At 41.5% G+C, this 21,500-nt stretch overlaps 1 protein-coding gene and 1 long non-coding RNA gene across 19 annotated transcripts in view; one reads left to right on the top strand and one right to left on the bottom strand.

Moving 5' to 3' along the window:
* LOC117240210 overlaps nt 1-9,738 on the top strand; it is a 66,508-nt gene extending 56,770 nt beyond the window's left edge. Inside the window, exons 3-4 of the long non-coding RNA XR_004494639.1 lie at nt 7,888-8,044; nt 9,386-9,738. This is a non-coding gene — a long non-coding RNA (uncharacterized LOC117240210). The remainder of the gene's footprint in view (nt 1-7,887; nt 8,045-9,385) is intronic.
* LOC117240183 overlaps nt 1-21,500 on the bottom strand; it is a 74,932-nt gene that overhangs the window by 49,776 nt on the left and 3,656 nt on the right. The gene's annotated exons all lie outside the window — the stretch shown is intronic.

Raw genomic sequence — 21,500 nt, 5'->3', positions numbered from 1 at the left:
GTCTAAACCGTTAAGCGATTCTCCGTGAAATCTCACGAATTCTATTCAATTCCGAAACAGGATACCTGCGTTTACTCGCACTTAAAATTCTCCAGCGTTTCAGCGAGACGACGAAGGGAAGTGGCATTAGCGGTTCTCGCGAAAAAAGGGCCGCGAAGGCGGACGGTTGATACGCGCGCGAAATCGATGCAAAAAGAGCTCGACGAAAGCTTTGTATGGAAAGCGAGGCGACGCTGAGAATTTTCCCGCGGCTGCCAACTCTTGCCAGCCGGCCGATTTCAGCGTTCGGCTAAATAGCTGCCCATATAAATATAAATAGCCGCCTGTCCTCGATTTCTCGATGGCCAGAACCAGCCGGATGCCGAGTACTACTCGACGTTCTCGCAGATGCCTTCTGTATACAACAGTTCGATTCAGTATCGAGGCGAAAAACTTCGCGGCGTTCACCCACTTGTCTTTCGGCCTCTTCATCGTCCTTCGTTTCGCGCGACTTGACAACTTGTTTGTCTGGCGAATCTCGTCGATCGAAACCGCGATACGATCGAACGAAATCAATGCAGGACTTTGTGGAGAAGCCGTTTTTTTTGTTTGCGTAAATATAATAATTTAAAAGGGATACAACGCGATACTCGATAACTGTCACGCACGAGCGATTTGTATTACTCGAAAAGTGCCATGAAACTAAAACATTTCGCGTCGTACCAAGCTGTTCCGCAAAATTCAACTCCTCAGATGGGAGAATATCCGATCTGAAATATGCAAATGTGTCTATTACTTTAAGCTTGTAGAATAGATTCGTTTGATCGTAATAGGTGCCGTTTAATCGGCAAATTAATTATTATAAAATATTCGATAAAATATTCATACGACTGGAAGAAAAAGCAAGATGATATGGAAATATTGCACGCGATGCCCGTGTACTTTGAAGATGGAGATGAAACAAGTTCCGGTTAATCGTGAAGCATCTAGAAAGAACTCTAAAAGCGGATACGGAGGATTTTCCGCGCAAAGATCATTAACCTTGCATTTTCCTTCGGCTAGTGGCCGAGTTACAGGACATGGCAGGAAGGATTATTAATATCGGAGCGGGTTAATGATCGCGCGACTCGTTTGTCGAGACGGTGATTTATCAACGACGTAAACACTGCGCTGGAATTTCCCTGTTTGCTCCGCCGTCTCTCATTAGGCTTGTAATGCGTGGAAATCGTAGCTTGGTGTAAAATTAGATTTGCGAGGACGAGTCGTGAGCGTTCTGCAATTCGGCTGACGGAGGAAAGAGAACATCGGTGCAAGGCAACCCGATATGTCAGGATCTTCGAATTTCGTTACTTCCAAACTCGGAGTCATTGTAAGAAATTGTAACTCTTCAGATACGTTGTTCGTGGTATCGATTCTTGATGATTCGTTCACACCGAGAGGATCGAACGGAAGCGATTTTGTCATGCTAACAATATCGATTTAGTTGCGCGATAATGACCGTGTTTAAAGTTAATCGCAAAGAACGTTGTGTCGATAACGTTACGACAGAATCACAAGATTATACAAACACAGATATAACAATATAATGTGGCAGGATTAATCAAAGAACGTAAAAAGTTTGCAGCGTTGGAAATAACTGGGATACGCCACCCTTATGGGTCTTGCAATTACTCGGGACGATAGAATCAGCTTCGTATAGGGTAGAAATTTGACGCGTTCGTATCATCGTAAGATCCCACGCGGTTATTTAAGAATCATAAAAACGAATCGCGCGCGCGTGGGACGATACACCGGAAACGTTTCGCTCGCCGTCCTCACCGTCTATCGTTCCGATGAATCTGCAAATTCTCCGAGCTCGTCTCGATGGAACAGGTTCGCGGTCTTCTCTCGCCTACATTCCTCTCGTTACGACAATCGCATCATTTGACGTAACTTTTCCATTCACGGTATGTTACACGAGGGCCGAAGGTTACAGAATCCATCGGAAGAAAATAAAACGATCGTACAACGCGACCGAGCAGAACTGTAACACGCACGTCGAGGAGAAAACGGAGCGTAGTAAAAAGTCGGCGACGTGAATTACGAACTGGTCATGCGGTGTAAATCGATTTGTTCTAATACGAATATCGAAAGTTGTTGCTAATTGCCTTGCCTCTGTTCCTCGTCTTTTTCTGTCTTTTCCATTTGATTTCGCTCTGTAGGAAATTTCAATCTCGCAAGTGCAAAGTACGAGAATTGTTGATTCGATGAATCGATATATCCATGTGAAGTCAATGACGTTTTAAAATTAGAAGAGCATTCAAGTTAGAGCTAATTGGAGACCGGCTAATAATAAAGTCGTCGAACGACGACCGAGGTTGTATCAAGTGATGCAAAACCAGCGTAATCCCATATTTCGACACGTGAACGACACAAAAACATATTTTTAGAGAACAAGAGTCGTTTAATCGATATATCGTAAATACTTGTTCGGAGAATTTTCTTCTTTTAATCAGTTTCTAAAGATTTCTAGAGCATCGACTTCACCGTAACGAAATTATTTCATATCCGGTGAATAGCACGCACGACATTTGGCATTTTAGCTTCTAAATCTGAAGACGTATGCGGTGTACGAGGTTTTTTGTTTTTTATTTAATTCTTTACATTCATAATTTTTCCAGTTTGGACATTTGGTAGAATTTTTTTAGCTGTTTGATTATTATGTGGGTGGCTACCTCCAGCGGGATACCATCTTCGTGTTTGTTAGGTTGTGTCCTTCGTGAGGTCTGCTGGGTGTTTCCTTTTCAGTCTTCTATCCATGTTTGAGGTGTTGACCGTTTCCACAGCTAGCCGGTTTGGGCGTGTTCCTATTCTTTCTTTATATTTTCCTGCGTATCTGCTAATTTCCTCTTTGATCGTTGGTATTCCCAGGTCCTTCCGTATATCCTCGTTTCTAACGTACCATGGGACGTTTACTATTGTTCTAAGAATTCTAGCTTGTACTGTCTCTATTTTGTTTATATGGCTCATTGCTGCTGTCCCCCATAGTGATATTCCGTACGTCCAGAATGGTTTTATGATCGTTTTGTATATTTTTAATTTATTTTCTATGCTTAATTTGGATTTTCGACCTGTTAGCCAATGCATTTGTCTCCTTGTTTGTATTTTGTCTATTATTGATTTAGTATGCTGTTTCCATGTGAGTTATGTTTCTAGGTGAAGTCCTAGGTATTTGACTTACCTTGTTTGCGGTATGTGTGTGCCGTTTAGTATAATGTTTGGTGATTTCTGTTTTCGCAGTGTGAATGTAATATGGTTGCATTTATCGGGGTTTGCTTTCATTTGTTTACCTTGCAGCCACTTTTCTATTTTTGTGATACGTTCTTGTAGTAATTTGACTGCTGTTGTGTACGAGGTTAACGTATTGTGCTCTTGCGTAGTGTACTCTTCTACGATGTTTCTACGTGAAATGAAACGATACACGAGACAAGAAAAAAACGGAAGGTAACGTGGAACGCGACTCGATCGAAACGCGGCAGCGTTCTTTGTGAATCAATTGCGATCGACGACGCTGATTGTAACAGTAAAACGATGAATTGCGCGCGTATCGCGTGCACGCAGCTTGGAATCGTTTGAAAGGCGGCGATTCGCAATCGCCACACCAATTAAACCGGCATCTTCTCTTCGCCATTCCACATCGCTACCAACTTTATCCCGTTTGAAATTCGCACCCGCCTCGATTCCGTTAGAAAAAGAGATTCGCGAAATACCGTTCTATGATATTTTCCTGATTTAATAAATTTCAGCTCCGCGGTGTAATAAGTTGTATCAAAATCAACGCTCCAATTAGATGAGTAATTACGGTCTAGTATTTAGTTATAGCGCAGTGAATGAGTTCGTTACGTTTTCTCTGTTTAGCCAGCCATTGCTCTCCGAATTCCTTCGGTTTTTGCCATGTAAAAATATCTTATTTCTTACGCACTTGCGGTAGAATCGGGCGAACTGGAATTAATTGCATCGAAAGAAGAAATTTTTATTTATAAGGAAACTTTCTATCGAATCTTTCCGTTTAAATTCCAAGTAATTTCAGCCGCGTTACTTCCAATCGTCTTTCATAAGCGTCGATATTGCACGCGAATCAGAGAAGAAGACCACTGCAGGAAGTGAAACGACACACCGGTGGATTACTTCGTTGCAACTTCGCGGGGTTATCGTCGATAAGACGCGCGCTGACCCACGCGACACGATAATTTCAAGATCCCGCTTCGCGTCCAGTTAGTTTCCGTGAAATTTTAATCGTACACGTTTAAAATTGATTTATACCCCTTTGTTCCGCGAGAACGAAGCGAAATCTGGGTCGAGCCGCGTAACTTTTTACGAGCGTTCTGCTTTCGATTCTTTTGCCTCCCTTAATGCTACATTTACTTCGAACAGAGAGCACGCTATTAACTATGAGAATTTTCAAAGACACGAGTCATCTAGTCGTTTAACTGGCGGACGTTGGCGCAAACGGTTCAGACAATTCAATATTCTTGCTTTAACGCTTGCGTAACGCACGTAATCGCCGTCGAGAACGATCGTAAATCAACGGTGTGAACGAACTTCGATCTCTAGCGATCAACGTCTATGATGCATAGATTGATTTCACGGTCATATTCCGATTAATATCATCGTGTTTTCTTTAATAGAATTTGTTCATCGTCCGGTTCGAAGAATACGGACCGAACCGTACTGCTTTCAGCCAAAGTAAACCTGCAACGGAAGTCTCTCGTTTCCTCCGCCCAACTCGTTTAAGTCTCCTTGTTTTCAACATGGAACGCAGTTCGCTGGCCGTGTCTTGACACCCGAACATGCTCGTAAACGCATGATTCGTGTGGCCGATGAACGACAATGCCGCCAGCGCGTTAAGCAAAACTGCTCGTCAACTACTCGCGCAACGATCGTCAACAAAAGTAAATAACATCGCGTCTGTACTCGAACGCTTGAACCTTGCGAACGGAACACTGGCACTGGTTACGTTAAACAGGTCTTCGATGTGCTGGGTGTTCGATGAAACGACGTGCACGATTTTTGAAGTATTTCTAATAAAGTAACTAGAAAACGTTTCGAACGAAAGTTCACCTGTTTCGAATCAGCTACAAATTGCTTCGTTCGAAGATCATAGTATTACAGATGGTTGAATTCTACTTGGTATTGGCTATGATTCTATAAAATCAATGATACGCCGTGCCGTTTAAAAAAGATAAGATGACTGTGAATTTTTTGTTTTTGTTTTAGTTGTTTACATTCACAATTTGTCCAATTTGGACATTTGGCAGAATTTTTTGGCTGTGTGACTGTGAATTGTTAGAGAAAGGAGAACTTTTTGGAAATTGTAACTGGTTCAATTTGTAGGTGGTTCAGAAAAGGGTAACTTTCGTTTGAAATATTTTTTTGTTAATTATTATTAAAAGTGCTTTAAAAATTGTGCATACTATCTCGGTGTACGGTATGAGATAGGATGCAACGAGGTCTAAATTAAATCATTAAAACGTAATATAAGCCTGTAGGTCCGCTTGGAAAAGTATATTCTGTTTTAAGATTCTGCACGATGTAAAAGATAATAATTTACAACTAGACTGTGAATCTTTATGCATGGATGAGGAATTTAAAGCGCTGCAATTTTTCTGTTATTAGCGTTGTTGTCATAATTTATTATTATAAAAATTATCTAAAACGCTTCGAATGCGATAAATTTCTACTTCTGCTGCGTTTCTAGATTGTGTTTGTAAAAGTAGGAGTTTGCACTAACATTCATAGCCTACTTATGATTAACAGTATTTCATTCGCAAGTAGAAAAGCTGGAAATATTAATCGCTATCTCACTATGTTGGAAACGGCAAAGTATAAACTCTTCTTTCCATATTTCGCACATGGAAAATTTCATTCTATGTTCATAGCTTCGGCTCTATAGCTCGTTAACTCTATTATCTTTGTACCAATCGATGTTTCGTGATTTGGACGATATCGTGACTACGCTTGGGCCTGTTCTTCAGCTATTAAAAATTTAAAGGTGCAGATATATACAGAACGCACGTGACGTAGAAAAATATACGAAATTTTTAGGGAATAATACTCGTTCTAATTAATATTCGTAAAATAATTCCCCAGCTGAATTCCATTTTTCTAATTATCTTCGTAATTTTATTATTTCATCTCACGAATATCCGCAGTCTCCTGAGACCGACCGGCCTCGCTGTCAACGAAGGAACTCTGCGACCTATTCGTACGCATAGTAACGTTGGCAAAGTATAAAACAGAACCATCGATCTCTTTTGAAACTCGATCGATTCCCACGAGGTGAATCATCGACGTGGCTCTAAATAAATATGAGTTAATCGGAATCGATAGTAACGTTAGTTTGCGGCATCCAACCGATTGCAGGGGACCGTGGAACGGGAAGCTTGTTAAAAATGTTGCTGATCGACCGCGAGGGAACCGAGGCGACGCAAATTCCTGGGAAAAAGACGAGTCGAACGAAGCATCTTGCCGCGCCGGGATTAATTGAGAGACCGGAGGAGAACAATCCGTTGGATGAATATCCTGATTGTTGAGCGGAGCCACAGCCGCGGAAAATGATATTCCCCGGGTAATGAGACGAGCCAACGAGTGATTTAAGTAAATCTTCGGTGTATCCTGAAGGAGGAGAGGTTTGATTATCCATGAAGAATAGTTCCTTTGAATTTTGCTATGGATCTGATGCACGACACGACGAATATAATTTGATAATTCTCTAGAAAACTAGGAAATTAACGAAATAAAATAATGACTCATCGAGGGAAATCAAGCGTTTAAAAGTGAACAGTGTAAAGAGGATGACTCATATGCCAAGCACGATACGATAAAATAATTCGATAATTCTCGATAAACGTTGAGAAGTTAGCGGAAGGGAATAAAGATCCAAAGATAAGATCGATAAATCAGCAAGTATTTTAAAATTGACACGCTGCACTGATAAAATTTAATCGCGAAGAATTTCTACCAATTTTGATATCGACCTGCTACAAGATACGACCAAATAATATGTACGATAATTCACGATAGAAATAAAAAATTAGCCGAAGAGAGTGAAGATCGAAGGATAAAATCGATAAATCGTCGAGATACGTGCGAGCCGTTCTATCGGAAAAGGAAACTTCTACTCTAGAAAATTTCTATTCATCGACCGCTCGTGAAATTCCATGCGAGAAGTTCTCCATTGAATTTAGGTCGTATCTTTCTGAGGAATCGCGTTAAACAAGGCTGATTATTCGCTGGGACCAGCATTCTTCGAGGCTGCTTCCGCGGTCTCGTAATCGCTTGATGGAGCACATGCGCGAGCGCGTGCATACGTATGCGCAACGGATTCTCCGGACAGCCACGTACTTGCGCTCTATCGAAACGCAGCCCGAGGAATCGGGCGGCCGTGAACGAGGCAACGATCTCCGAGGCTGGTGAATCGAACCGAGGAATGCGAGGGAGCTGCTCGATTCGAGAGTGTCGCCTGCCGAAGAAAGAAACGGATGAAAAAAGAAATTATCTTTCGGCCGCGGTGCAACTCGATCGATCGACTGAAAAGCGTCTTTGTGGCCAGCTTTATGATCTTGCCTCGATTTATGATCTCGATCGTTGCTTTTCACTCAGAAGTACTTGCTCGAGATAAGACTTGAAACGTGCAAGTTGCGATGTTTATACGACGATTTATTATTCGCGCTTTGACGCTTTGAGTTCTGGATCGCGTTAAGTATCGTCGTTCTTTTACAGACATCTTACTTTACGTTATTTCGTGATAGCAGAAGTTTTTCGTGCGATTACGCGGATTAACGACTTTTCTCAACTCGAGCTTTTTCAGCTTTCCAGCATCTCTTTTACGAAATAGGGATACATTTTAGAAACGTAATATTTTTCCAGATTAATCTTGACTCGATGTCCAAAATTTGCCAGAAGAGATCAAGTTAGATCGGATTATGTTTGGGTGAACAAGCTCTTGAAGGGAAATACCACTAAAGCGATTGCAGTTTCTCGTTAAGGTGTGACCCAATTAGCAGTTTAAACGCTTAGATCTGAGGTAAGAATTTGCAGTAAGCTCTTAAATATCGTATCAATTAGAAAGTGGATATTAAGCAGTCGGGAAAATGTTACGAGCAGCGCGCATAAAGGCAAACGTTGGCCAGGTATGTAATTAGCGGTGCGTCCGGATGTCTTTAAGAAACGCTTTAGGTCGCAGGAATTTTAAGTACACGAAGTAATAAAGCGTACGTAAAAGACGCATAATGAACGAACGATAGTGACTGGAATATTTTGAATGGATGTGGGCTTGGTTCGCCACGAAAATAAAGAATAAGCGATTGAACGAGTCGAACATGATTTTGGAAAATCCATACACGTAGACTTCGACCCGAAGACAACGTCGTTATAAATTAACTCGTTGCTCCCTAACGATATTTCTTTTTGTACGAGTTTATTTTAAAGTGGTCACGTTAACAATGGAGTCATTAGCGACCACTTATCCCCATACAGTGGTTACATACATGGATATTTGGTTACTAAGCGTTCATAATCTTACGAACATCTAACCTATGCGCATAATTTGATACTCGTTATCGTTTATAAGGAGATTTCGTGTTACCATCTATATAAAAATGTTACTCTTGGTAAACACGTTTTATCTCTTTTAAATCCTGTAAAGATTCGTGGAAAACAATGCACGCTACCCACTAAAATAGTTATCGAGCGTTAAAAATAGAGCATAAATTTAAAATACACGTGGAGAAGAAAGTATAATAGAATTTTTAATAAAATTAGAGTTTCGAATTAAATTACAAGCGATAGCTAATTCTTGGAGAGAAGTCGGTACGCGTTTAGCCAAGTGGTTAATGGGTTAAAGCGTGGCGAACCGAGACGCGTAGCAGCCTCGTGATTCCGTGTGCCTAAATTTACGCACAGCAGATGTAATAAAGCGTGTGCACGCCGTTTTACGGTATCCTCTATCCGGGATTCCGAATAAGCAGCGACGCAACCGGCCGATTACGTCGCTTTGAACCGATGCCAGCCACCTTTCTGCGATTCTCCGAACGCACCAAGGTGCGACCGCGCCGTGGAGGAACGTTCCTGGGACAACGTTTCTCGAATCGAGGAATTCGCCTCCCCGTCGTTCGATTCTCTGCATTTTTTCCCCATGAACCGATGATCCATGAATGATCCGAATACTTTAATGTCTATACTCTGATATACAGTTTGTATCGCGTAATACGATTCTTCGATTCGTTTCAACGACCACCTCGACGTAACAAGAACAGAAATACGTCGGTATATCCTGAAGAAAGTAATTATTGCTATCGAGAGATTTGGAACTCGAACGACGAATGAACGCATTGGTCTTGGTTTCTTTCCTTTGTTCTGTTGTTAGATGTTGAGTATCCTTTATGAGTGACGAACAAGATGCAGACGTAAACTTTTACGAAGTGAAATAACAAGCGAAAATGTTGATTACGCTGAACTGTTGGAGGTATTTCAGGCACAAAGAGAATGTAACGCTAGAGGTTTATTTGAGTTAAAAAACTTAGCTAATTCAGCGGTAAGAAATATATAGAACTCTGGAGTACTAAAACAAACTGACAATACGCTACATCTCTATTTAAATAAATGAAATTTAATACCAAAGTACCAGACATTTTATTCTCCTATTTTAGCTCTACCGTATTTTGAGAAGACTCTGTCGGTGGTTAACTTAGGCTACGTAACCCGGTCGTTTCATTCGCACATAAAAAAAAAATTCCACATTCGCAATGTAGAATCCTTTCTCGTTCGGCTTTCACTGGGTATCGTCGTTTCGAGTGTCTGAAATTATACCCTGGGACGAAGATTGCTTGTAAATCGAATAGAAATTGAGACAACTGGGTGTTCTAGTCTTCTTCCACGGGATAGAAAGCCGGACGAATGTATCCATAACTCACCACCGTATCAATTCCAATGGAACTTGTTTCGCCACTTTTAATTTTCCTTAAACTTCTTATCGGCCACCGTATCGTTAAAACGTAGAAAAAATTTAATTAAATTTCCTGCTGAAAATAATTATCTTCAAAGTCATCATACGTCCTCTCGTCGAAGATCGAGAAAGCGATGGATCGTGTACGATGCGTCAGGATGTACACTATCGTCCATAAGTATTTAGACGTCGAATAACTAGAGAATTCTATTATTCGAAAACCCTAATATCGAGGAAACGTAGTGTTCGTCAAGACTATCCGACTTGTCGTTAAGTTGATTATTATCACGATCATCAAACATTAGCAGACAAACTGCAAGAATACGAAATAACACATCCAAAGGAATCAGAAACATTCGTTTGAACGTATACTGCCATAATTATTTGGCTACCTGACGTTGAAGATGTTTTCTATAATATTTTTCTATAATATTTTCTATAGTATTTACAGTAAGTGCGCGAGTATTCAAAAGTCTGGAATACTTATGAACGGTAGTGTATCACGAGTATGTGGCGGAGCACGTCGTTGCTTTCGCGGCAGATCGAGCCTCGTTCAAGGCTACCAGCTTCTAACTTCGCGTGTTTACCGACGTCAAGTCAGGACCAGGCATCTCCGCAAGTAGGCTCCATCGGGTGAAATTCGAGAGAGGAGATCACGAACGGGTGAACGGTTATTCTCGATGAATGATCGCAACTCGATGTGACTTATTGCCAGCAGATTCTCGCATTCGACGAACCAGTCAACATACAAACAGAGTAATCCTGCCGATTCATACGTTATCGACGACCATTAACGATTCGTCCTCGTCCAACGAGAATTAATGACGCTTTTAGACCGCCAGGTGTTTTTTTAGTTTCGTTTATTCTTCGCTTATTTCCTTTGGTTTACTCAACGAAACGTCGCTCCGCTAACGTCGTCGTTAGTCACGTACATTGACACTCGTAAGTAACTAGACACTTTGGTAAATTCGTGGCGATAGCGTAGAATTCAACGAATCTCCAAAGTAACGACGAGTTAACGACTAGAAGCGATCATACGCTTATTAGCTGCAGACAGAGTTAGCGATTTATACGTTTAAATTTCGTTAAAGAGGATTAGGAATATGCGTATAGAACGTTTCAGACAATTTGTTCGAAGGTTCGAAACGGTAGAGGATGGAAGAAAGTTTCATCAGATAAGAACCGAAGAACGTTTCTTTTTATCGATATTAGTCAGAAATAGTTGGAAGGATTAATTGCTATAGCGTGAAAGTATGATGTTGCCGAGAGACAAGTAGTAACACGTTTCGAACCAACGGATTTCCATAAACGTCAACCTGCACAATTTTTCGTGATTCGTTGGCAGGTCGCGTCACGTTTCCGGCCGGTCGCTTCGATGGATTCTGCGGAATGCTCGCGTGACTCACGAGGAATACTAGTTGGGCTTCTGGTAGTCGGATTTCTGGCTCAGCAGACTACACAGTGTCTCGAAATCGAAGGTTATGCGGTTCTTCATTCATTCTGGGTCAATCTGTTCCACAAGAAATAGTTAATAAAGACCCGAACGCGTATTCAATTGGCTTCAAGCTTGAAATTAACGCGTAATAAATATCATTGGACGAAAAACTTTACACATTCGTAATTTATATATTTCCACGTTACCAATACACTCTGACTTTCACGCACGGAAGAAAGCAATTCTTAGCGTCCATGAAAAGATTTAAAGGACGATCGAACGGTGCTGATCTCACGAAATCGACGTTCGATGATTTACCTACACGCGGACAACGCACAAATTGTCGTACGTTTTAAATTAGCTACTATTCCGCGGTTGGTCGAGAAGAAAAAAGGCTGCAAAGTGTCTTCCCTTATGAATAATGCAGCATCCATGAATCTCCGCTCGGCTAATAGGTGATCCCAGCCAAGAGCCGCCTTTCTACTCTTCGAGAAGCTGGTGTCGTGACGAGAAACCGTATCTTCCTGCGATTTTATCTGGATGGTGGATCTTTCCACGCGAACAGACGCTTTCGATCTATGCGGGCATGCAAAACGACCGGCATCCCGTCGCTCGCTGCCTACGAATCTACCGAAGAGGATCGTTCCGAGCTTAACGAACGTTCGAAATAACCTTAAATTTCAGTAACCGGCCGCCTCCCGCGGTTCTTACGTCGTTTTTCAACCGAGCAAAGGCAAAGAAAACAGACAACCTTCGCGTGGGTGTACTTTTAATTCCCTTTGAGTCTTTCTGGAAATACAGAATTTCTTAATTTCCCGATATAGAATCTACAGGGTCGAAACGTTCGTGAAGTTGAAGCGTACGGTCGAATGGATGCGAGTAAATTAACTTTCGGGTAAATAAATTCTTTCCATCGTTGAAAAGCATTTTTAAGCGTCGTACGGGGCAGTTAAAATCAACTGTTTACACGATCCAACCGGTTCCAATTATTTTGCGTGAAATTACAATCTTAGAACGTGTCGGTTCAAATCCATCGGAACGTGCACGTCGCAGTTTTTGAAATTTTACGAGCATAGCTCGAGCTACGAGAACATCAAGCGACGACAGAAATTGGACCTGTTCCTGTTTTGGAACGATCCAAGCTTAGAATAGATCGTCACGGAACAGCTTTTGGTTGCCTGCCACTGGCGAACAAGCGATTACGTTTTCCTCTTTCTCCGCTATTCTCGTTGGAACGCGATCCTTCGCGAGTTTACACCGTCGTTCGTTAATCCTGCTCGTCCGTAGCCTACAGCGGCAAAGGCTTGCGCTTCAATGCTATGACATTTCAATGCTACGACGACTATGATCGGCTCCGTGCTTTCTTAAGTTTCATCGCTGATCGACGATTTTCGTCGACCACTAACGACAGACATTCATACAAGAAAAATTCCGTGATCTCAAACTATAATATATAAAGCGATGAGAAAGACTAAATTATAACGTTAAGATCCTCGCAGAATTGGATCACGACGAATTTCAAACGTATGTTGCAACACGATGAGAACGTGTTCTCACAATGTTTGGCCAACACCAAGATCCTACAGACATAACCGCGAGACTAACTGTAATTAATTGATTAAATTCGTTTTCCTAGATTGTACGGCTCTGTTCTATTCTATTCATTTTCGAGCAGACGGCGATAAAATCTCGGACAACCGTTGACGAAACGAGGGCTCTGAGCTGCGACGACCACCCGGTGCATGCAGTTTCGGGATTTCGTGGTTGACTCAGCGCGAAATACTTCCTTCTGACGAGAACCACTCGACCCGCCGAAATATATACGAGCTGAGTCACCCCGTGCCGTGAGCACAGGTACCCTCTCCTTTAGCTGGTCGAACAAATATATCGAGTGAACATTGGGTGGCACTATGCACCCAAGGAAAATAGACCGACTGTCAGCCGGAAGAGACCACGGGATGATCCATTCGGAATGCGTTATTCGTGCTTCTAAAACGAAAAGTCTTTTTTTTCTTAGGCATTTTTGTTCTCGTTGTTCGTCTTTCCGTTTTCAAAGTGACCCTGTTAAAAATGTGGTCGTCGAAATGGAGAACGAGTTCAGCGGTTTTAAATAGTTTAAGGTATCCAGTTGGTATCTGGGCAGCTCAGAAGCCATACGAAACTATAATGTGATTAGGGGAACTCCGATATCTTCGTTTCGCCACCTACCAATATTGGATTCGTTCGTTTCATTGTGTCGTAGTTGAGTAAGACTGGTCCTATGTTTCTGGAAGCTCTTTGCAGCTACGTCCAAGTATGTTGTTCTTCTTACGTTGATATCACGAGTGTGCGATTCGTTGGATTATTACGAAAAATCAGAATTAAGTTTGGAATAATCGGATAATTCTGACGACGAGCGAAGCTCGCAGTATTAGGCAATATATTTCCATCTAAAAATAATCGAACTCTTTTACTGAAAAAGTTAAAATTTACAGGTTTATGGTTTTGCCTCGTACCTTCCTTCATTCATCCACGAAATCTCCGTAACATTACTCGCGCCACAAAATTTGTTCTACATGTTGTTCCAATTTCAAGCTAATTTGAATCCTACGAAATAGATCGTATAGCGCGTAAAGACGTCAACGAAAGTTTTCCAGAATATTCGCTTTCCAATAAAAATCCATACGTTGAATATCATAAGACGAATAAACGACGAGGGCCGTTAACGATGGCCAATGTTCTAAACTCAATCGATTCGTTTATCGATAGTTGCAAACGATTAAATAACACGATCGCTTCGTCATCGCGAGAATGCAACTACAGAGACACGTGTAGCTTAAGAACAGGAAGTCAGAATTGTCAGTGTCGTCCCGTCAATTGACAGCTCTCTGCACAACATTGGCGCCATGCGCAACTTGTCTCGCCTATTTTATCGAACAACCGTACGTTTGCCAAACGACTTAACGATTTAAAGCACGTTTGTCTTTCCTTTAAACATTCAACGCTATTTCTCTTTAAAGCGCTTCCACGAACTTGCGAATCTTTCATCGTGGAAAATCAACGATAAGAAATGTGAAGATTATTGAGATCGAAACGAGAGTTTCTCTCTTCGGACGTTATTTCTTTTATTACGTTATCTATTTTAGACTTTATTTATCTTATATATGTTTACGAAAAGGAGCGAGTCTTTCGTTGTGAAAAATCGACGTTGGGAATTCGAAAGGAATTTCGAAGAGAAGATAATCGAGATTGAAACGAGCCACAGAAGGATACGAGGCACATGGCGCGCCTCTGCCCGCAGCATGTGCTTCAATAAGCTTTTGAAAAAAGATCAAGCCGCCCTCGAACAGCTGTCTGATCCACAGCACACACTATATACGATATAGTGTACAGTATATATTATAGTACGTATAGTAAGTAGGAAAACCTACGAAACTTGGACATTGAATTTTATTCGGACTTGGAGTTCGCAAATCCATATGAATTCATATAAATTCGTGTTTCCAGAGAACGATATTTCTACCGATTCGTGCAACGACTCATGGAACGGTAGATCTAATGGAGGACAGAGATAAGGCAAGGCGCTTGGCTCGGTGACCACCTAAACCACAAATTCCTTCTAGCTTTCGTCGACGCACAAGACACAAAACCATATTTCTGCTACTAACAAGGAAACCAGGAATATGGATTTTTATAAATTGTCGGCTTGTTTGGTCTCCTTGCTTCGTGCTTTGCTTCCTCGATTCCACGAACGCGCTGATTAATTCTAATCTTAATCAACACGCCATCATTTCTCTCTTTACTTAACACTCCACTTTTGTCTCAACACGTACCGATGTTATTAGCGGAAGAAAAGCGTTGCAAGAATCTCGACAAAGTTGTATTTCGAACAGTTTCGCCGAAAAATTCGACCAGTTAGTATCGTTGATTATCTCTTAGTTGTATCTGTCAAACTCCTAGCTTAAATTAATCCTTGATCAATATATGAAATCGTAAGCTAATACGATCTATCGTGAAACGAGATCTTCGTTCGATCGTTTCTAATCCTTGCTCAGCTGTCGATGTAGGCCAGTAGGCTCTTCTCGAGGATTTTCTTAAAAATCCAGCTTCTCTGTAGTACGCGAGGCTTTTTATCAGCGACGATCAGAGCCGTGTTTAGTCGGATGCAAGCATGTCACGAGCAGTGTACGGCTTTGACGTGATAATTTGCATAAATCTTTGATATCCATCCATGGGATCGACCGGGGATCTGGAGGAAGAATACCGTGTCAACCAGTCACTTTCTCCGCTTGCAGCATCCATCTCTGCGTATGGGTTCGTTGATTCCAACCGATCGATGATTACAATAGCGAGCGATCGTGAACGATTAAAAGGATAACGTTAACGTGTACTGAGGTACGAACGTTCGTGTCGATGCATCGATAGCTGAGACATAGATTTATCTCGTTCCTCGAACCGGGGATAATTTTAAGAAGTCGACGAGCATCTATGAATGATTTCACTTCCATGACAGCTATGCAGTAGTGTTCGTTTAACGATCGAAAACGTTACGAAAGCAGCTTCGAATTATGGCACTGTGAGACAGAAATATCGCATTGAGATAAAAGTAATTGCAATTCTGTGAGAAACTGTCTCTTACATATTATTATAACGCGTGCATATCTCAAATTTATAAAAAAAAATATATATATATATATCCGAATACAAACGCGAAGAACAAGGTGAAAGAACAACAGGATTAAATAAAAATAAATTTCGCCAGTTATCGTATAACGAATTATATAATAAAAGGACATTGCTAGCAAAAGAAAATTAGAGGAAACACTGCTCTATCGTATCTTTGAATTCGTGTTAACAGAGAATCGCGTATAACAACAGGTTATAGAGAATTCCTCGGAAAGAGTTGAGAAAGATACGAACCGAGTCGACGAGAGTAACACTTGGAGAATAATTGCAGGGCGAGACGCGGTACTCTTCCAGTCGTTTCGTCGGCAGTAATTTAAATGGTCTCGCGCGTGCATGTGGGCGGTACATTAACGCTTCCGTGGCAAATTACACGAAAGAAAAAAAGAAAAAGAAAATAAGACAAATAGAAAGAAGACGCGAGCTAAGAGGAAACAGTAAGAGCGAAGTAATTTATTAAGAATCAACATCGTGCCGTCCTTCCTTCGTGGAAAATTCCAATTTATCCCTCGAAGAATATCACCGTTGGTTTTTACCTTTCCCTTTTCTTTCGAATCGCCGATCGTTTATAAGAATAATAAAAATCCTTCTTGTCCAGTAATTGGATACAGGGATCGCGTGAATCGAGGCAGATCTTGTCGGTAACGTTGTTGCTCCACCTTCTACATATGTCTGACCTTTTCCGCGAATGTACCGTTCTGAACACAAGAAGAAAAGGCGATTCCACAACCAACTGGTAGACTTTCCTTCCTCGAGTCGCGATTACGTTCCCATCGATATATTAACTCTTAAGTAGCACCGTTTGCCTCAGCTTTCAAGCATATATAATACTTCAAGAGATAAGTCGCGATCCTGGGCCACGCCCATTCGCTATCCTCTTACTTCCTTACGTCGAATAGGATCATTAACAATAGTATTTTTCACGAAATATTTCCCATCTAGTGGAATTACTCCGCGTTTGGCTCGTTTAGTAATCTAGAAAGGGCTAATTTTCGTAAAGGTTGTTTCCTCTTAGCAATGGTAAAACTGTCGCAGTGAATAGAACAGATTAATTCGTATTTTTTACAGACGATATTCTTTTATCAAATGAAATTACTCTACTCGAGTTTTAACAAGCTATCGGTATATAAATATTTTATCGAACAAGCTATCATTCACTGGAACGTTTACTCTTTCTCTGATACCGATAAAACCATCAGAGTATCGAAACGATCGTAATTTCTCATTGAGATTCTATAGAATTCTCGTAGAATATAAATTTTCATAGAAATTTCATAGATCTTTTAACGGTGTAGTTTTACCGGTTTAGGTGGCTTCTCTGTAAAGTACATACATAGATAAGGGTGTGTTTCTCCCTTGCATTATACAGGGCGTGGCAGCGCTCGTGGTGTAACTCAATAGAGGAGGTTATTCTATACGCGAAAATAAGTCGGATATGTAGAAAGAATTTTATTTTTTAATAAAGAATCGTTTTAAAAAATTTATTCTTTTAAATACGAGGGCTTAAGCTTTGCAAGAACAAATCTACCAGAGTCGGAAGTAGATAATTATGTCGTATTGCTTTAAAAGTAAGAGAAATAATGTACACGCATGTAGTCATTGATTGAAAACTACCTCTGAAACCATTTTTTGCCTCGATATCTCTCAGGAGATTAAACGTCAAATTTTTGTTGTACGTTTTTGATTGATTCTCGCAAGTAGAACAACTTTCTGTCAGTCATCCATTCGTAGAAAGTGAATCAAATTCACGTGTACTTTACAAGTTTTTAAACCCAATTCTCTCGAAAACGAAGCTTCATTTTTAAAATCAAAGTTTTAGAAGTATCGTTGATGGTTCTAACATTAACATTATCAGCAAGCAATCTTTCAACAACTCGCGGTCGATACCCGATGGATCGAAGTTTTCCATGGAAACGCAATTATAACTCTCACGATCAGAGGAAACCCTGGTTTGCGGTATAAGCGTTTCGGTCACAGATGGTTTGTCGTTTCACTCGTCACATTTTCCTCCAAACATTCCATTCTTATCGACCGTCGAAATCTATGGGCCATGGTCGTGAACATAATGCGACGCATATACGTGTCAGTCTCACATTTTTTCCTCCCTGGAAGGTTCCAATGCGTGTTCATCGCAGCGAGGTATCTAGCGCGGATACTACGGCAACGTAAAGTGCAGATAACGCTCAATTATTTCGTGGCTGATTCCTCGAGGTCGTTTCGTAATTTCCGCAAATTACACGACCCTCGGACTTTGCTCTGAAAAATGGAAATTATTGCCGCAGTGATCGTTATTCGTTATGTTCGTTATCATATTATATTCGTTATATATATTATATTCGTATGTTCGTTAATCGTCGTTCGGGAAAGCCAGGTTTAACGCGCAAGTTGCTACCAACGCATATATAATCGATTACTTAATTAATTAATTACGTACGTGTAGCTTAGTTACTAGACTCTCAACGATAATGTAATTACCGAGAAATTGTTCGGTTTTTGCCCTCACGCGTTTGAAAAAGTAAAAGTCTGCTTTTGTGTGTTCGTTAGAAATCCTTTTTAAATATACAATTACGTTCTGCAGATCACGGAATCGAGAATAAAGGAGCGCTAAGAAGCTTGGATCGCGGAACGGCTGATCTCACGAAGGAAAGTGTATCGTGGTAGCCTTTTACTGTTACCTAGGAGCACCATGTCCCTTCTTCCCGTTCGTTCGTTCGACTCGCTATCGACGCGTTACTTTCACGGACGTAAGCAGTCGAGCAATCCGCATCGATGCCAATAGCCCAGGCATTGTTGTTGAAGCTTTTTATCGGGCTGATTTCAGTGCTGGCTCCGCGTCGTTCTATTTTAGCGTCGATGATTCACAACCTCCGTTCGTCACGACACGCTGCATTTTTATTTCCATTTCTCGCCGCAACGTAAGACGACCTGGCTCGGGGCCGCGGTTCCGATGATTCGCGCGAAAGTGATTCAATATTCGAGAAACGTCATCGTACAGAGTTATTTCACCAGCAGAGATCTTCTGTTCTTCTTCTTTTTCTTCTTAGCTTCTACTTGGATTTCCTCGTTCGAACATAAGACGTAACAGCGTCGCGTTAATTGATTGGAGTTTCGTCTTTTTAACCGACAATTGCTATCGCTATCAGCATTTTTGCAGTTGATTTTCCGGTGTGTCGCTTCCAAATTTTAGAAAATCAACGAAATTTATTTGCACCGATAACTTGCACCTTGCGAATCATAAAATTTCTTATTTAACGAAGAATAAAGGTATCCAGCATCTCGTAAAAATATAAATACACGCTCTTCTGACCAACCTGCCACCGTAATAGAATCCTTCTCGATATTCTTCTCTGGAAGAACGCCGGTTTCGTATAAATCCTCCTACACACGCCAGGAACAAGAGGCAATCTTCTGGGCTAGATTCCTGGGAAAGATCATCGCGATTGCTCGGATCGTTTCCTTGTAATCTGCAACGTTGCGTTTCTTCCACATCCTCGTGTCTGTCTGTTTACAATTAACATCGAACAGTCTAATGCAAGATAATGGTCCGATCGGATGAAAGTCTGGTTCGCAGAAACCGGAGGATGCCTTATTATACTTTCATGATTCCGCTGGGAACCGACGAGTTCGAGTTGCACGCTCGCGCCTTGTCTAGCTTCCTCGCGACATGCATAAGCGTACGTACATCCATAATTCGTCGGCGAAAATGAACGCAGTTGTCGTTTATTTATCGCAATTTAAGCACGCAAGCCAGACGAATATCCGATTCGCTAGCCGGACTCTCTAGCGAAATTAAACTAATATCAATAGCGAAATTTACGAGATACGAATCCACAAATTGCCGGTACTAATAGGTTTTCTCGTGTAACTGTGAGAAATTTTACTCGACAGACGCGATTATTAGAGAATACCATGAAATATCCGAGAAAGATAACTTTCTAATTAATTAATTTGTAAGATCCCCTCGAACAACAATCTATCGAATAATATATCTACTTATTTAAGTTAGCGCGCTGAAGAAGGCTTAAAAAATCCAACAATGTTGTTTTTCACCCTCTTTCACCCTGTTTTTATGGGAGTCGACGTCGACTACGAACAAAGGCAGCACTGTCTTTCTCTCGGTCTCTTTGACATTTCAATTCTTTCGGAGAAACGAGTCTCGTGGAAAATGAAAGTCGAAAACGAACGAGTTGTTTTGGGCTCCCTCTCGCTTTTCACCAGGCATAATCGCCCACGCAAGGCTCTCCTTCGTGAAAATTCCCCTTTGCAAGACGACGCGAGACGACTTCCGCGATTAGGATGTTTATCCGTATGACTCTCCACGCTCTTACGTTCGCTGAAAGCTAACAGAAGAGTGCTTCACAGAGACGATAGGACGATCGCCTGTTTCTACTTACACGCGTTGCAAATTACATCTTTCGTTGATCGATTACGTTGTTCCAGCTTAGTTCATCGACCGATGAAGGAACTTTCGAATCATTATGATTGAAACTCTGACTAAACTGTCTTCTATGATCGAGGTAAGTCGACTTAAAGAGTAATTATCATTGTGATTGCGATTCTCGTATCTATTCGATGATGATCGATAATTACATCAACACGATATAATCGCCATAGCACTCGAGAGCAAACGTTTCAAATTCTTGCTCTTTTAATTGCAGAACCTTATTATTTCGTATTTCGATAAAGGACAGCGTGTCCTAACATCAACCGCGTTAACAGACACTCCACCAATTTTAAGAATACGCTTTTACGTTGAAAAGTGCCAGAAGGAAAATCAGTTCTCAACTACGGAGCAACCATCAGCCTCGATCGAAATTCTTGCCTTATCTTAATCGCAAAACCTCGTCATTTTATACTTGCAGCTTGCGATCGAATCTAACCGCACCTGTCCAAACCTAAGCAAACTTAATCCAACGGCGAAAGAATACACCAGTAGCCCTAAAACTGCCACACAGCCTCTTAAAGCACGTTCGAACCCATCCGATATCGACAAGAAAAATCAGTTGCCTGCTGCAATAGCTGACTCGACCGAGAGGGCCTCGACCGTGTTCGATAGGTTCGAGTGCGCTCCAGGTGATCGTCCGCGACGCGAAAGTGGCTAGATCGGCCGGGGACGTTCTCTCGACGGGTTCCCTCGATCGCTTTGGAGAACTCGACGTTCCAGCCGCGAGCGTTCAATAATTCATATTCAATCTATCGATAGCAGCTGCTCCCGCGGTGAATCCGATAATTCAGCCTCTATCTAGTCCCTGGTGTACTTTCATCTGTCGCGAGCATCCTAGGGAAAATTTGCGACCAAACCAGCCAGAGAAAAGGAAGGGAAGAGAGAGAGGGGACGACCGTCGTTCGGGTCTTGGGTCTTGGACGAGTCACGAGCGCGTTATAACGTGGCGAAGGACACGGAGAGAGCAGAAGAAACGGAAGGATCGCGAATGCATC

Source organism: Bombus vosnesenskii, unplaced genomic scaffold (assembly GCF_011952255.1).
Source record: "Bombus vosnesenskii isolate JDL3184/JDL3185 unplaced genomic scaffold, Bvos_JDL3184-5_v1.1 scf7180000014579, whole genome shotgun sequence".
Classification (NCBI taxonomy): domain Eukaryota; kingdom Metazoa; phylum Arthropoda; class Insecta; order Hymenoptera; family Apidae; genus Bombus; species Bombus vosnesenskii.
Note: the sequence above shows the minus strand (reverse complement) of the source record. Positions and strands in the feature narration are given on the sequence as shown.